Source organism: Pinus tabuliformis, chromosome 1_1, assembly GCF_031772625.1.
Source record: "Pinus tabuliformis cultivar Carrire ecotype Pingquan chromosome 1_1, CPIR1, whole genome shotgun sequence".
Taxonomy (NCBI): Eukaryota; Viridiplantae; Streptophyta; class Pinopsida; order Pinales; family Pinaceae; genus Pinus; species Pinus tabuliformis.
This window is the reverse complement of record NC_142297.1, coordinates 898,678,455-898,694,713: the sequence shown is the minus strand read 5'-3', so window position 1 is coordinate 898,694,713 and position 16,259 is coordinate 898,678,455. Positions and strand designations below refer to the sequence as shown.

The window sequence follows — 16,259 nt, the reverse complement described above, 5'->3', positions numbered from 1 at the left end:
GTAAAATTGTAACTAATTAGCCAATTTGAGTATGTCACCATAATTCATGGAGAGTAAACCATTGGGATTTGAATCTACTGAGGATGACACATTTCTCCTCCATAACTACCAGACTAGATCCAATTGGGAAAAAAATACCTAAACCTCAAAGATAGTATTGTTTATTATTTTTTATGATAAAAAATATAACTTCTTTTTCCATGTAAATCTAGAGGAAACCTTCCAAAAACTTCTCCATAATCCATGGACGTTAAATGTCGTAAAATGTTAGTCTTAATTACATAGCCTAATCTTGAAGGGATCAAAAGGGAACTTCTCCATGATCCATGGATGTTAAATGGGGTAAATTGTTAGTTTTAAATACATAGCCTGACCTTGAAGGGATTAAAAGGGAACTTCTCCTTGACTCCTGAATGTTAAATGGGGTAAATTGTTAATCTTAATTACATAGCATAATCTTGAAGGGATAAAAAAAGTTGAATTTGTGATGTCCCTAACTTTGAGCGAAAGACAATAGGCCTCACATCTAACTCATGACCACTTAAGCTAACTCTCAATTCTTTTTTTCTAAATTTAAAAAACACAAGATGAGATTTAATTGACTTATGCTAGCACAGATAACAAAACCATTCAATATAATCCTTATAAATAAAATTACACATTTCACCACTACTTCAGAGTAACTACACAATTTTGAAAAAAAATCTCATTTACAACTGATAAAAAAAATTGACCATTTAAAATATTATGCTCTTCTAAAAAATTATATATATAATGAATTGACAAGCGTAATACATTGAATGACATGTACATAAGTAGAGAAACAAAATTAATCCAAGATATGGGTTAGTAAACAATTCCAATTGCATAGACATATAAACTCATGATTATCACATATTTGTGTTTGTGGAGGGAGGGAGCGATGGAGGAACGGACGAAGCGTGGAGGAGCAACAATGAGACAACACCAAATTTTAATTCCCAAACAATTTATGACGAAGGATCGATCACTGTCGATCCAGATCGTGTGAAATTTACATATTTGTGAGCATTCTGCTGTAACTGATATTGAATTTCTCCCTTCTTGCAACCTCTCCAGCTTTAATCCCTTCGCACCTCTGAAGCCATTTAATCTGTTCCTACAGGTATGCTATTTTATTATTTTATCATTTTATCTCATAATTCTTTCTCTGGTGCCATGGATGGGTTGTTGTGAATATGGAGTTTTCTGGGTGCTTAATTAGATTATAATGATATTTGGACTTGAATTTTCAACTTTCTTGCTATCATTCACCCCCAGTAGATATGGGTACAGTTTTTATGAAATGAGAGGGTTTGGTTGGTGCTACATTGTAAGACAGAGTTCTTTCTTTGTGACTCAATTTTGTTTCGGTTTTGAAGAGATGTGATTTGGTTTTTTCCATTTTATCCCCTCCTTGTAAACTCATTTTGCTTTACATGTTATGAATTTAGTAAATAAAGCTAGGGATTTTATTTTCTTCAGGTAATGGTTTGAGGATTTTTAGAATTTCGTATTTGATGTATTACAGCATAAAGGGGCAGGTTTTGATTTAAACAAGAACTTCCAAGGATTCAACGTCGAGAAGGTTGTGAAGTAAGGTAGGAGAGGGACTTGATCATATTGTAGTTGGGACCAGATAACGATGGGATTTTTGATATAAGGGTGAATTGCATGGGGAATGGATGTGAAAACTGCGTAGTAGAGTTTACCAACCTCGTGTGAAATCAAAACAAGTTCACGTTCAAGCACACAATTTCTGGACAAGCTTCAGTGGAACAAGTTCCGAGAAAAGCCACTAAGAGAGGTGCAGGAATAAGAAGGGTTGTAAAGCCGATTGCTCCTGCTATTTTTGGAGTGTCTTCTTTCCTGGCCTGAATGCTCACTCAAAATTTTGAATTTGTTTTTGGAGTGGGTGGATTCATTCAACCGAACAAATGATTGACTCCCCTTCTAGTTGATATGATTTCCTTCGCTAGTTTATTTTTTCAACTGGCCGCTAGTTGATTCCATGTGTAGGTCCATTTCTCTTTGGAAACATAACCTCATCACATATCGGCCATTGCACATGAGCTTGGACTTCAATCCCACCATTACGAGTTGTATGGAAGACACAAGGAAAATGTATGATCACTTGCTTTATTTTCAACTCCTTTTTGTTGCTTTAATTTCCTCCCTGAAACACCCCTATCTCATTTCATCATCATCAACCATATAAATGGATTGATGCCATTAATTTTCATTCTAGATGTAGATCCATAGCCTATTATGCATACGTTCAGCTGAATATGGTTCCATTGTATCTTATTAGATTGGATTTGCAGGTTCTTTTGAGTGTGTGTGGTAGAGGAGCTACAACATTCCCCGGATGGATTCTATGTGATGGTTGGAGGAATTACTCCAACTCCTTTAGGGGAAGGAAAGTCCACCACAAATGTTGGCCTATGTCAAGCCCTTGGTACCTACTTGGGCCAAAAGGTCACCTTTTTGAACTTATCTTTTCATCACATACAGGCAAAGTCTTTGGCTGAACAAATTGATTGAATGGAATGCTTTTGGTTGGCTGATCTGTGAACAGTCCACATTACTTAGTGGTTTTATTTATTTTATTGATATGTAAAACCCAGTAGTATACTGAACTAAAAGAGGGAATCTAAAGGGCATCAAAATTAATAGTCTTTTCATTGGGTCAATGATTAATTATTTGGAAGAACATAAACAGAAAAGTCTAAATTCTTAGATCTCGCTGTTAATTGATGAATACTTTCATTTCTTCAAGACTTCAAGTATTGAGATCTTGCAAGTTGCAACCAATCACTGAAAACAACGAATTGACATTCACAACATCATGGAGTCATCTTTTTATAAGTTCGAGCTGTTGCATTGGTGGCCTTTCTTTTGTGAAGTGTTCTCTATGCATTTTATCATTGCATTGCATTCCTCAGTCCAAGGAGGAATGAAGAGGACAAAGTTGCCATATCTTGTTTCCAGGGCCAATTCTGTAGGTTGGTCAATGGTCATTATCAAAATTCAATTTCCTGTGCATGTGTAATTCATTGAAAGAGAAAAACTGGACTTGACAGGACTCGACTGGGTGCACATTCAATGGCACAGACTCCCCATCTTCTTGGACAGAGTTACGGCCACTGGATGTGCACCAAATTCCAAGAATTTTCTGGGTAATCTCTTGGTTACGGATGAGTCTTTCTCCTCTACTTAGTCTGTTTCTTTGATATGGTATGCACTGAAAACACTGACCTTATTTGATGCAGGTTGTGACATGCCTCTGTCAATTGAGTCAAGGACCAACCTTTGGAATAAAAGGAAGAGATGCAGGGGGGGATACAGTCAAGTAATTCCAATGGATTAATTCAACTTCCACTTGATAGGAGATATTCATGCTATTATAGCTGCAAACAATCTTCTTGCAGCTGATATTGTTACAGCATTTTTCATGACGCAACCCAATCAGACATTACACTATTTGATTGAGTATGCCCCATAAACAAAGAAAGAGAACAAACTTTTGCAAAAATCATGAAGAAACATCTAGAGAAATTGGACATTCATAGGGATTATCCTGATGATCTCACTCCCAAAGATGTAAACAAATTTTCTAGGTTTGACATAGATCCGGATCCATTACTTGGAGAAGAGTTATAGATGTGAAGGATTGGTTCTTAAGGAAAATTACAGTTGGTCAAGGACCATATGAGAAAGGAATGGTGAGAAAAACTAGTTTTGATATATATGTAGCTAGTGAAATCATGGTTGTTTTAGCCCTTACAACTTCTCTTGGAGACATGAGAGAAAGGCTCGGGAAATTGCTTCAACCTCTCTGTTGAGTTGATTTCACTTTCGAAATTCATATTGTTGAGTCCATTTCTGTCCTTACTCCTTATAAAATTGAGTTCACCTTGCTAAGTCAATTTCCTCATAAGAATTTTGACTTCACTTGTTGAGTCGATTTTCTTATAAAATTTCTAAGTCAATTTTCGACTAAACTTTCTAAGTCAATTTTCTTCTAAGCATATACACTTCACTCGCTGAGTCGATTTTCGTGTTCATATCAACTTCTTTTTCAAAAAACTTGACCCTTAGCCAATGCTTTTCTCCTGGTCAGTTTCTCCATGATCTTCAATGATTTTTGAGCACTATAACTAAATTGTGGATCTATGTACTATGTACAATCTCAAGCTTATTCAATCATGATTAATTAATGGTTTAACTTGTAATGGCTTCAACATCACCGAACTTTTGTACTTCATATGTATAATTAGAAACTTAAATTGAAAATTGCAGCCTGAAGATTCTAATTGTGGCTGAACTCAATTCAACACGAAATGGACAACAATCATTATATAGTTGTTGTATTTTAGTCGGTTAATAGGAAAAATAGTTTATGAGTGACGCTATCAGAAATATAGTTGGAAATTCTTCATTTTAACCATCAATTCAACTACAAGTAGTACACTAACTGTACTTAAGAACACCAATAAGCCATACATAGTATTTAGCATTACCATAGTGACATTCATCATTGAATCCATTAACAAGGCTAAGTGAAGCATTTCACACATAGAAATCACCCCAAAACCACAAAGAAGCCCTTACACAAAGACATTGTTTACCCCGGAAACCCAAATTGGAAAACCAACTTATAATGCTTTTTTAGTGCTCTTATTTTGCAATCTCTGGTTAATGATTGGCTTATTGTCTTTTCATCTTGTCCATTGAATATCACTTTATTCTCATCCAATAGACAAGACCCAGAGGCAGTGAGCCAATCATTGACTAGTGCATGGTGCTTAATATTTTCCTCTGGTCATTGTAGAATGGAAATTTCCAGGTTTGTGGAGAATGATAGTCATTGCAGAATGGAAAATTCCAGTTCTGTGCCAAATGATAGTCATTGCAGATGGGCTCTTGAATTTCAGACCCAAAATTATTCAATGTACATCTCAATAGGATTACCTTCTTTAACCCAAGGATAAGAGCCGAAAGAGCTATGAATATCTGGGTCAATCTCTCGCATCTTTTTGGTTCATTCATAATGTGATCCTGACTATGTAGTATGACCTGATGTCTTTGCTGGCACTGGAGGATTCATTATTGAAGTAGATATTTTCGCATCTAGGAAATTACTTCCCATGAAAAAGCATTGTGTTGAAAACAATTCTCCTCCTGCAGACAAATTAAATGTATCTAGACCATGGTTAATGCCAGAATGGGAAATACAACTCTTCTGTCCAGCAGATCCCTTGGAAACCATGATCTCTCCCTGCATAGTGGGGGTTCTTGGTGCCGCTGTTTCATATATGTCATCTTTCACTTTGTGGGAGACTCGTAATATAACTTTCAAGCTGGTGGGGTAAACAGTGTTGTTGCTGAACTTGAACATTCTGCACAGAATTTTGCAAGTAGACAGAGGAGAATGACAATTGAGATGAAGTTGACTCCCAATTATTAACCTTTGGAATTTTCACAGGCCTCTCGTAACCTATTAGAACTTATGAAAACCTGACACCCGAATTATATTCCGGGCATGCTGTTGAGTGAATTTTGATATTCTCCATGGGGTTGAATGACTGAAAGGATTCACCCTAGTAAAAATTCTCATGGGGCTGATAGTCCATCGATACTGGTAATTGCTCTAGAGTTGGATTAGACAAAGTGCTCTATTGCCTTAAAAGTGCAGGATCATCCATGCTCTGTAAAAACAAGAAATGCTAGTCATCTTGATGTCAATGACTCTCCATCTTATGTGAAAGCTCGAATAAGAATATAGATGAATTTGAAGCATACCAAAGATGACAACCATTGAGATGATAACATTTCCATCGTCATAGTCTGAGATTTTGGATTTGTCAACGAAGTCCTTTGAAACATCCATAAAAAACCATAGAGGAATTATTGTCTTGGGAAGCCTCAGATACATTATGAAGAACATTTCAAATACCAGCGGAGAATGAACAAACAATGATCAAACATAGACTACAGAATGCAAAAATTTACGAAGGGAGAAACCAGAGGTTGCCATTCATTATTTTGCAAGGAATGGTTAAAACAACACACACTTGACTCTTAAGATTCCAGAAAAAGACATAACAAATTAGGTGGAGAAACTTTCCCTACTCCAACCTCAGAGGGTAATGTCAATGCTATATATTGTAACAAAAGGAAATGGGGATTGCTGTCTTGAGAGAAAATTTAATGTAACCTTTCACAGAAAGAGAAATGGACTGTCAAACTACAGTGGTAATTAGATAGCCTCAACTATATAAAGAGCTAGTAATTACATAGTCAAAGACAGTTGGTGAGTCTTTCTATCTGTATTCTGTCCATATAACAGTAACCTACAATTTCTACTGGATTACATACGATGCTGGTCCTTCCCCCTTCAATTTAGAAACTCAAAGAGAAGTTAAAAACTCCCTTGAAATCTTTTGAATATGTCTATTTAAAAAAACTAGAAACCTTGCCAATAAGTATACCACTTGAAAAAACTTGAAACCTTGCCAAATTTAATGTCTCCCACTATTTTGAAAGAATTTGAATATATTATATCTAATATAATTGGGTTTCCAAACTTTTTCTGAGTTTCAGGCAAGTCAAACTACAATGGTAATTAGATAGCCCTAGCTATATAGAGAGCTGGTAATTACATAGTCAAAGACAGCTGGTGAGTATTTCCTTCTGGACTCTGTCCATATAACTGTAGCGTAGAATTTCTACCAGATTCCTTACGATGCAAAGCACTAATTCTAGAATTTTTATTGGATTCCTTATGATGAAAAGCACCATTGTTGTCTCTGCACGCTGGTCATTCTATATATATTGTTTTCATTATCAACTATGTTTCCTTATTAGATTATATATGGACACAAAGCCCTTAACATTACATTGTCTTTAACATTTAAACCAAAATATTTGCATTAATTCTGTATGATGCTTATTCCAGATCTATCTTTTCATTGTCAACCGAATTTCCTTATTAGATATTTTCACATTGCATTGCCTTTAGCATTTAAATTTTAAACCAAGATTCAACATTGTCTTTGGCATTAAAACCAAGAGATTTAGGCAAACCAACCACATTTCTTGTATTTATAGTAGAATTATCTTTGGACTATTGATAGAAACTTAAAAAAATTGAAGTGAATCCTTTAACAAAACTTAGATTAAGGAATGTAGAAATAATATAAAATTGAGCTTACATAGATCCAAAAATTGATACACTTTAGAATGCTTTTCCAGGCACGAAAAAAAAAACAAAAGTCCTCATTCTTTAAAATCCAATAGCTAGAGCGTGTAACCAGCACGGTTGCAACTTTTATAAAAGATATAATCCTACCTTAACTAGGGATATTTTCCTCTTTTGAGCTCTATCCTTCACCTCCTTGCCTCTGCAGTGGCTGCAACTTTGTTATTTTACATTGGCATTTGGTCATGAAGATTATTTGAAAGTTAGTGTCAAACAAAGATTCATCCGAAACATTCAGATAAAAAAACTAGAACAGACTGTATACTGTGTAGGCATCACACCATCCTTCTCAAACCCAAATGAGGACTCAGGGGAATCATCAAATATTTCCCTTCCAAGCCTATGTTATTTGTCATATACATTGTATGAGGATTTGCCAATCAAACCCAGTGACAAAGTAGTATGATTTTCGTATGTAGATTTTTACTGTTAGCCATAATTGTGTTATACGCTATGCATATGAATTGTGTTAGAATGTATAAATGTCCCAACATTTCAAGTGGACGCTATTGCCGTCATTAGGGGATCCAAATGAAGCTTATGTGGTAAGAGGATTAGTAGATGGCTACTAAAAAATCCATGGGATGGATCAGAGCCAAGGAAAGATCCAAAATTTGCCCGAGATTTTGGTAACATTCCTAATGGTATTTGTGTACCTATTAACCTAGAGTCATTCGCTGAAGCCATAAGGTGACCAACAAAATGAGTTAAATTTAATGAATATGCTAAGCCAAAACTGGAAGTGTTGTGGCCAGGAACATAAAATTTAAGTGTTCTCAACCTTGATTGTGAATTTGTGTTATGATTTTGATGTTTTAGGTAAGGAGGCTGAACCATTACACATCTATGTCCTAATGAAACTTGACTACTTTGCCACAAAGATGATGCCTCAGTGGAAGTATCTATGATATTTTAAGAAAAAATTCCTGATTGAAAAAGAGAAGATGGCTAGTGCTCTTTAGACTCCTACATTAAGAAAAATATCATTCTCCCAAACATCCTTCATCTTTACATGCTAAGGAAATCACTAAAAAAGCAAGAAGGAAGAAAGGAATTGGGAATAATTTGTCATCGAACTAATTAGATAAAAAAAGACAACACGGAGAAAAGAAGCATACCCTTCTAGGAGGTCATCTCTCCTTCTAACTCATCATAGGTCTATCCATATGAGACAAGGGTCCATGCATATGCTAATCACTATTAGGAAGAGTAGGTTATAGACCCATTATTTTCTCTATTTCTATGCCTAACTTCTTTAGGTCATCTGAAAAATAATTATCTTTAATTGAGTTATCACTTCCTCTACCATGATTCTCCAATATTGGTCTCATATCCTCTCACAAGTATCCTTCTTCCTCTGAATTTCGCTAGTTTCTAGACACCATTCTACTGCTTATTATATCGATTTCCTGAAGTGGATGTACATGTGAAGGTAGTCCACATGACGATCTTTGTACCCCGTAATTTCCACAGGCATCAATTAGAGCACCATGCATTACTTGATGCCTCAAATCATATCCATTCCTCAAACCATATACTACACTCATAGTAGCAGTATCAAGTTTCCTGAGGTGATCTCCATCACCTTTCCCACGCCAAGGCCTTTCCCACCTCCTATCCTGCTCTACATTCCTGTCATTCAGCCTTCCAACAATCCTTGATGGAGAAGGATTCCTTCCAACTCCAATTCTTGATGATGCTAGAGGAGCACTCCTTCATTCAACACTTGATGGAGAAGGATCCCTTCCAATTCCAACTCTTGGTGGAGAGGAAACCCTTCCACCTCTTAACCTAGAGACCAAAGAGGAATGTTTTCTAACTCTCGTCCTTGACAAGGGAGAGAGGCCTTCCAAGTCTAATCCTTGATGGAGAAACATTGAAATCGTTATCACTATAGCTTGTAGCAGTCTTCTGTCCATATCCAGGTTTAGGAAAATCATCTGCACTTTCCAAACATGTAAATAAAAAATGTTTTTCTTTTAACATATCGACAAGAAAATGTCATCAAATAATTCAAATTGTACTAGAAAAATCTGAAACACACTACAACTTTCCCAACAAGGTTTTTAAAAATAAAGAATACACCCATGCAATACCCTTGCATTTCTAGGATATTCCACCTAATTTAACGACATTCTATGAACCATAACAAAAGTCATGTGCATACTAGATCACATATCAAAGTTTCATTTGCCATTGAAGACTTTCTAAAATTAAAATCCAAATATCTAGAGACTAAATATTTTGTTCTTTTAACCAAACAATCACTTATAAGAGAAGAGTAGTGTAAAGACCGATACCGCAACAAACTTATCAGAGAATCCTTGCTTTACAATCAAAATCTAGGATTGAGCATGTGTTTCTATTGTTAGAAACAAACCTGCAAAAGTGTTGTCCAGTGTAATCTATTTTATTGGATTCTGTTGTTTAATTTAGTTGCTATAAGTGGATGTTTTTCATGTTCCATTTTTGTAAGTTTGTATGTAGAAAATACTACTTTCCCTTTGCTTGTTTGTGTTTTTTTGCAGAACTAATAAATTGCACGAGTCTGCTGATTATTTGTGAAATAGCATGGAAGTTTTAACTGCAAGCTTCACCTGTGTTTTTCTAGGTTTGACAAATTTAATTGTTCAAACTGAAGATGAGTATGTCAGCAAGGCATTGGAGTTAGCTTCTAACATTCCTCTTCTCTCATCTCTAAGGATGTGTCTTTGGGAACGGATGCTAAAGTTCAAGCTTTCTGATGGACATAATTTTGTTCATGATTTGGAATTAACATACCGAAAACTATGGCACCGGTATTGTGAAGGGGATGTTTAAGGAAGAGTGTTGTTGGTACTTTGTTACTGATTTGGAGATGTATATCTCATGCTTAAATCTTGGTTAACAATAATAACATAATATGTTAATTCCTCTGTGCTAAATTTGGGGGCTTTATGATAATGTAAGGATGTGAAGAAAATTAACTGTTGTTGTTAAATGTGTACATGGTCCAAATGGCAGGTAAAGGTGTCAAATTCATAAATAAATGAGGATTCATCAAGTCTGGAACCAAAGATATTTGGCAGATGTATACATGAAAGTCCAAAAAGGCGGCCTAAAGATTCCCAAAGACTAAATGTATGTTATTTTTCTACCCTTTTTTTTTTTAGATAAACAACACTCAGCCAAAATATAATTCTGTAGGTGATTTCTAGTTAACATTTACTTTTATTTTAAGCATGTACTTTATAATTTTCTTGGGTAATTGTTAAATTTTATTTCAAGAACATACGATATTCTTCTATGATATGTAGCCCAATTGTTGAGATAATGTGCAGATTGAAGTTTACACCTAATGGTGACCAACGATCTATATATCTGTAAGATTCTTTTTGCTAGGTTAAGATGATCATGATCATTTACGTGTCTTTAGAAATTAGCTCTCTATATGTTGCACATCAATGTTTATTTACATTTTTTCACAGTTCTAACCTTGTTGAATCTAACTTAGGTTTTGCAACTAATTCTTATAGTAATTTGGAACAATGCAGTTTGAGTTGGCTTAGATTTGTGAGTCTTTCCTAAGATTTGGTCTGGAAACTCACCATTGGCCAAAGTCATTCCCAAGTTATCGAGTCTTGTTGAGTCCCATGCCAGACAAGTCTTTGTTGAGTCTAGTGAGTCTTTGTTGAGTCTAGTGAGTCTGAGTCTGAGTGTGAGAACATTTATTTGGAAACCATTGACGCTTGTGCAATTTTTTTGAAAATTCATTGGGGATTTTGTCTTGTTAGCTTCTTTCATTACAATACACTTCATCATTTTTTTAAATAACAATTTTGATTATTGTTATTTGGATTGATGAACATCTTTGGATTTCTGTGTCATTAGTGTTCACATTTACTTGGTTTTTTCGCTGATGGTTGGTGTTGTATATTATTTTTTAAATGATAGCTTCTTACAATTGACTTGCTCCCCTAAGTGTGTCCAATTCATTGAATGGAAAACCACAAATTTCCATGTAGCTAGCCTACATTTTTTTTTTCTATTCTCATAATGTTATGAAATGCATGTTGGTGAAGCTGCTACAACAGGGGGGTTCCTATTATGTCAAAGTCTTCTGGGTACTATTTTCTTTGTATGTCATCCCAACCTCTATAATCATGCTCTCAATAGTCAAATATTGGTTGGCAGCCCCACATGCCCCATCCTCACCATTAGATCATGACTTCATGTGGGATATTTTATGTTATGCATGTAGGATTGATTTTGGCTTGTAGGTTTCATATCTTTCTACATTACCACTAACTATTATTTCTTATTGGCAGAAGGTGCATAGACTAGAAAGTGCAGATGCTTTTCCTGAACCTGGATATGGACAGAAGATTGCTACAAGCTATAGTGATAGTGATTACAATGTTTCTCCATCAAGGATTAGACTTGGAAGGCCTCTCTCTCCCTTGTCAAGGATGGGAGTTGGAAAAAATTCCTCTCTGCTCCCTAGGTTAAGAGGTGGAAGGGTTTCCTCTCCATCAAGAGTTGGAATTGGAAGGGATCCTTCTCCATCAAGTGTTGGTGGAAGGAGTGCTCCTCTGGCATCATCAAGAATAAGAGTTGGAAGGACTCCTCCATCAAGGATTGTTGGAAGGTTAAATGACAAGAATGAGAGAAAGATAATGGGTGGAAAGGCCTTGGGGTGGGAAAGCTGATGGAGATCACCTCAGACAACTTGACACTACTACTATGAGTGTAGAATATGGTTCGAGGAATGGCTATGATTGGAGGAATCAACTAATGCGTGGTGCTCTAATTGAAGCCTATGGAAATTACAGGGTCCAAAAATCCTTGTGTGGACTACATTCACATGTACATCCACCTTAGGAAATCGATATAATAAGTAGTAGAGTGGTGTCTAGAATTTAGCGAAATTCAGAGGAAGAAGAATACTTGTAGGAGGATATGAGCCCAAGATTGGAGAATCATGGTAGAGGAAGTGATAACTCAAGGAAAGTTGATTATTTTCTTGGTGACCTGAAGAAGTGGGAAAGCTTAGAGAGAGATAAAATAATGGGTTTGGAACTTGCTCTTCGTAATAGTGATTAGCAGATGCATGGACCCTTGTCTCATATGGATAGATCTACAATGAGTTAGAAGGAGAGATGACCTCCTAGAAAGGTAGACCTCTTTTCTTCTTATTTCCTTTTTTGATCTAATTAATTTGATGAGAAATTATTCCCCAATTCCTTAGCATGTAAAGATGAAGGATGTTTGGAAGAATGGTATTTTTCTTAATGTAGGAGTCTGAAGAGCACTAGCCATCTTCTCTTCTGTGATTAGGTATTTTGTCTTAAAATATAATAGATACTTCCACAGAGACATTGTTTTTGCTGCAAAGTAGTTAAGGTGCATTAGGACATAGACGTGTAATGGGCCAGCCTCCTCACATGAAACATCAAAATCATAACAAAAATTCACAATTAAGGCTAAGAACACTTCAATTTTATGTTCTTGACCACAACAATTCTAGTCCTGGGTTGGCATATTCATTTAGTTTAACTCATTTTGTGGTCATCCAGTGGCTTCAACGAATGAGTCTAGGTTAATAGGTACATAAATACCATTAGGGATGGTACCAAAATCTCGGGAAAATTTTAGATCTTCCCTTGTCTTTTATCCCTTGAACTTTGAATTCTTGTCACCTATGACACCATCATCAAGAGACATTCCTTTCTTACAAAGGCAACAATCACAGAGGCTTTCTTCTTTGTTTCCTATCACACAATTTGTACTACCTTCTATACAAATGCTACGACCTCTAACTCCAGTTTGACTTGTACTATTTTTAAAAAACTTAGGTCGACCTTATTAATATTTAAAATTTTGGTTGAAAGTGTGCATGAGGCATAGTCTTTCAAGGGAGGTCAATGGGTTTTTTTATTCTTGGCTACATGAATTCAGAGAGTGAAACTAGCATCTGAAATATGCATGCAGTGTTTCTAACCTCAAAAAGTCAACTTGGTTTATTGGCATCCCTTGGATGTGAGTTCCATAGATTCCTATCAACAACTAAGTGTAGGGTTGTTAGAGCATGTTATTGCATATACTTGGGTATCTTCTTGAATTGGTGAGAGGAGAAGTGTTGTAATGGTTTTTAATTAGAAACTTATGTACATAATTATTAGTGAACAACAAAATTTTTTAGTGGTGAAGCATTGTAGAAGCCTATTTTCATCCTATATAGCAAGTGTACCATCTAAAAAACAACTATGTTGGATTTAAGGAACTAATAATAAGAATTCTTTCCACCATATTGATGTCAAAACAATGAGATGACATCAGTCTTTATAGCTCTTTGAGTCTTGTGGTTGAATAGTTGTCTTGTTTCGGTGTTTTGGGTGCCCATAATTGTTATTCATCCTTTTCTAGCCATTTTCATTGCTACCCTCACTACATGCACTATTAGTTATGCAACCAATGCTATATTCATCACTATGATGCAAAAAATATTTTGATTAGTATACAGATAAGGTTTGATTATGCCATGTATTTATAGCTCTTCCATTGTCATTATTGAATAAATGTGCTCTTTTACAGTGTTGTGGGTGCCCATAATGCCTTTTTTTTATTCTACATTCATTTAAGGTGCATTTTGGTTTCCTTTTCATCATTCATAGTTGTAGTTCACTAATGAAATTGAATCTCCCTCATATTATTTGACTGAGTTTTCCTGTGCCCTTGGTTCCTTGCATGCATCTCGATGACAAATATTTCATGTGATGATCACTTTGTATTTTTACACACATTTCTTAAGTTGTTGACAACATACCATCACTAAGTACACCCCCTTGTGATTGTAAAGGCACCAATTAAAAGGGAAGAGTAATTAGCAAGTTATCTTAGGCTAGTTTCTTGTAGTTATTTTGTAGAGATAAGAGGTCTTAAATATTTTCCTCTCATTTTGTCTTTGAAAATAGTGTATTGAAGAATAAATCAAATCTACCCAATTATTGTTATTTGAAAACCTTTATTAGGTGGCACTATGGAAATAGTTTGAGGTAAATTTAATCATCAAATTAGCCATCCAAGACGTTACATTGATGATAGTTTTGGGAAATAAAAAAAACTCATTTTTCATAGTAGTGATTTGTGACTAATATGTCATAATGAGTTTGCATATGACTAAGGTGTTTCTTTTGTGCTTCATAACCCATTGATAATTTTCTCTTGGCTCACTAAATAGGTAAGCATGTCTTCAATTGTGGCAAGCATTGTATGAACATGATGTGAGAACATAAAAATATCCTCTAGAAATTTGGAGATTGGCATTGATAGGTATATCATCAACAAGATCACATTTCAGAATGGCTTTCTCATTATTATGTTAGATACAAAAAAGTAGCTATTCTTGAATTTTCACTTTCTTTTTCTTGATCTATCATATCCCGTGACAGTTACTGGAATGGCCCTGACTCCAATGAATTCTTAGCATTGTACGAATTTTTTCCTAAAACTAAAATTAGTATCAATTGAATGCCCATTTAAGTTTAGATAATAAAGTAAAATTCAACCTTACCTTTCAATGGAATATATAAAATAGTGTTTTTATATGTTTGGAAAAGTTAAAGTAATATGTTCGTGACTACAATAAGAATCTTTTTTGAGTCAATATATAAGAATCAAAAAATAATTCTCAAGCATTAAGATATTCTTTTATCAATGGCTATTTCTTGGCATATAAATATCTCTTTCCCTCTCTTCTAAATAAAAGAACTATTGGGAGATCTAATAATATCCTAAATTATGTAAAATCACCCAGGTCTAATATTACATGTTCGTCCTTATTTAGGTCTAACATACTTTGTAGGATGGTTGGCATTCATAATGCTATTGCTTTGGGGCTTTATTTTTGTCATTTCAGAGGAATATAAACAATAAAATTTGAATAGAACTATTATGTCTGACTTAAAATTGTTGTTTAAGAGTTGTGTGGATTGCATGAACCAATATGGTAAATTTCATATTGAAGCCTTAGATTTCATATCTGCTTCATAAGGTCTAACATTGATTCCAAGGCTAGAATAGATAGGTATTGATCAAGCACCATTTGGAGAAGTTGTGGCCTTTGTAAAACTTTGAAGTTGTGGATATGTACAGGTGTTGGCTATGAAGGTCTAGTGGAGGCCCCTAATCCTAGTGGAAAAATGTTATGAGAAATTTCATGAAAAAATATTTGCAAGTCTATCAAGTCTCATTCAAGTATCCATGTTTATTGCCATTAAAGTAGTCTTGGTTTCTAGGATAAAGAAAGCAAGAGATTGGTTTATATTGAGAGTGTGGCATGTAGAAATTTGAAAGTCTATCTTTTGACTATGTAGACCTACGGAAACCATGGGTTAGTTCATGATAGGTTTTTTTGCTATAGGAAATTTAATATTTATTGTACTTGCTTGCAAGAACTCTTTGGAGATGGTGGTCGAGCTACAATTCAGACACAAGGTTCAACGAACTAATCCTTTTGGCTCAACACGTGTTGATGTGTATCAAAATATAACTTTTGAGGTGAGGTTATAATATTAGATATCTACAATTTTACAACCTTTACATTTATTTCCTTAATGTCATGAAAATGTGGCCATGAATTGTGGGTCTATTCTTAATTTGTTATAACATATCGATCATGATAATTTATATTAGGTTTGAAACACATTCTTGATTCAAAAAAATATAGGATTTGTGTTTTTTCAACTATTGTGAAGTTAAGAATGGACTGATCTTATTTAAACATTTGCAGGTCATAAAAAATGATCACATAGCCACTATAACCCTCTTCTGGTCATGATTTTAATAGAGGTAGTTCCTTAACATTTCACCTAATCTAATTTACTTTTTTTTTTTTTTTTTCTCATGGTATATAGGGAGTTTAATGCATTCGTTGATTGTGAAGTTTGGAGTTTAATGTATTTTCTATTTTGTTGTATAAATATTTTATATTCTACTT

At 34.9% G+C, this 16,259-nt stretch overlaps 1 long non-coding RNA gene and 1 pseudogene across 1 annotated transcript; one reads left to right on the top strand and one right to left on the bottom strand.

The window, feature by feature from the left end:
* Window positions 1-921: 921 nt before the first annotated feature.
* On the top strand, window positions 922-15,822 carry LOC149217302 (uncharacterized). Its single transcript, XR_016250659.1, has 3 exons — window positions 922-1,144; window positions 10,286-10,402; window positions 15,716-15,822. It is a non-coding gene; the product is annotated as an uncharacterized LOC149217302 (long non-coding RNA).
* Window positions 4,813-5,907, bottom strand: LOC149217303 (uncharacterized; annotated as a pseudogene).
* Window positions 15,823-16,259: the final 437 nt, after the last annotated feature.